Source organism: Octopus sinensis, linkage group LG10, assembly GCF_006345805.1.
Source record: "Octopus sinensis linkage group LG10, ASM634580v1, whole genome shotgun sequence".
NCBI classification, from domain to species: domain Eukaryota; kingdom Metazoa; phylum Mollusca; class Cephalopoda; order Octopoda; family Octopodidae; genus Octopus; species Octopus sinensis.
Genome location: NC_043006.1, coordinates 20,571,996 through 20,574,539, shown reverse-complemented (window position 1 = coordinate 20,574,539; position 2,544 = coordinate 20,571,996). Strand labels below are relative to the sequence as shown.

The 2,544-nt window shown below is 29.4% G+C and overlaps 1 protein-coding gene across 1 annotated transcript in view; it reads left to right on the top strand.

Moving 5' to 3' along the window:
• Positions 1 to 200: 200 nt before the first annotated feature.
• Positions 201 to 2,544, top strand: part of LOC115216527 (microtubule-associated serine/threonine-protein kinase 3) — a 266,227-nt gene continuing 263,883 nt past the window's right edge. The window contains exon 1 of the mRNA XM_029785977.2: positions 201 to 548. The gene's annotated coding sequence lies outside the window, so the exon portion shown is untranslated. The remainder of the gene's footprint in view (positions 549 to 2,544) is intronic.

Below are 2,544 nucleotides of genomic sequence, written 5' to 3'. Positions count from 1 at the left end.
TTATTAGTACTAGCAGTAACAACACTAATAATCATATTATCATTATTAGTAGTAGCAACAGCAGCAGTAGTAATTATATTATTATTATTATTATTATTATTGATAGTAGTAAAGATAGTAATAGTACTTATTAACAGCAGAGGTGACGACAGTGGTTGTTGTGTTGATGATGGTGAAGCTGATAGCGACGGTGATGGTGGCAACAACTATTACTACTACTATCACTGCTGCTACTACTACTGGCAATCACTATGATGACGACCATTGAAAATCTGCTGGTCTCCGTTCAGCTCGGGTTTTTCTTACCAGTATAGTTGGGTCGGTTTGTTGTTTGGAGCTGATAGCAACGATGTGTACAACGACGACGACCACCATCACAACAACAACAGTCAACGGAGCTATGTTCTAATAATAATGGTCTGTGAGTTTTAAGACACAGCAAGCAGGTGGGGGTTTACTGTGGACAATGTCTGGTACTGTTGGGCGGTTTTGCTACCTTTACGGAATACAACTAATCTCTACTACACCTGGCTGACCACACAATACAAGTAAGTGGGAAACTATTTTTTATTACTCACATGACACACACACAGATATATATGTATATATATATATATACACACACACATATATATATGTATATATATATATATACACACACACACACACACACAGATATATATGTATATACACACACACTCGCGTGCGGTTAAGTACAAAAACACCTATATGCACACATTTAGAAGGATATCCGTTTATATTATATTCAGATATTAACTTACACGTGAATGTGTCTGTGTATATGCATGTGTGTGTGTGTGTGCCTTTAAGCAAATAAAGGCATACATATATAAGATATATATATATATATGTATATTTACATATATATATGTATATATATATACACATGCATATATACATATGTATATATACATATATATATATATACATGCATAATATATATATATGTGTGTGTGTGCAGTATACATTGATGTAAATACATATATACTCGTGTTTATACATTGATACATATATGTATGTATACATGCATATGTATATATATATATACACATGTATATATATATATACATGCATATATATATATATATACATGCATATATATTATATATATATACATGCATATATACATATACATATATACATGTATATATATATATACATACATGTATATATATATATATACATACATGTATATATATATATACATACATATATACATGCATATATATATACACATACATGCATATATATATATATACTTGCGTATATATATATATATACACATGTATATATATATGCATGTATATATATACATGCATATATATATACATGCAAATATATACATGCATATATATATAGGCATATATACATATGTATATATACATGCAAATATATACATGCATATATATATGCATTTATACATATGTATATTTACATATATATATGTATATTTACATATATATATATGTATATTTACATATATATATATATATGTATATTTACATATATATATGTATATTTACATATATATGTATATTTACATATATATATGTATATTTACATATATATGTATATTTACATATATATGTATATATACATATATATATATACATGCATATATATATATATACATGCTATATATATATATATATATATATATCATTATGTAACTACTCACACACACACACACATGTATATGTGTCCACTTCAACCCATGCCAGCATTGAAGGCAAAGGTAAAATGACAGAGGCAGAGATGAAATGTATACACCACCATTTATACATACATCTATATACACATATTTAAATATGTATATGTAAATATATTCGCATATACATGCATGTGTATTTGTATGCATATGTATATACATTTACATGGTTGTGTAGATATATATTTGAATGATATATATATACGTGTGTACATACAAGCACATGTGTGTGTGTGTATATATATATATATACACACATGTAAAAGTATGTATAATGCAAATTCACTCATCTCTTAAAACTAATACGAAAGGAACTCGAGGCAATGACTGGAAGTAGTGTATATGTATATATACCTATGTGTGCATGTGTACATACACACACATATGTCATTATTGCCTTACATCTGCTTTCTGTGCTGGCATGGGTTAGCTCAGTTGTTGTGGTCCAAATCTATTCTCATTGGAAGTTACTACCCACCTAGATAGGTCACTTGTACTCTTCAGTGTTGGATTAGTGTCTCTGGCTGGATGGGTGGACACCCTTCCTACCATCAACCACTTCACAGAGTGCACTGGGTGCATTTTATTCTCGCATCACCCCCTAAAGAATATGTGATGTCTTCTCAGTTTCATATGATTTTTGCTTGTTCACTAATCCCTTTATGAAGTTTACTTGGGTACATTCCATTGTGGAACCAGCAGTTGTGGAGTTTTCTTGGACCCCATAGAATTAAAAGAGCCTCATTATTCAATGTAAGAGAATTGATGAGAGAAGGCATTTTTTTTTTTTTGAAGAACCTGGATGGAACATGAAA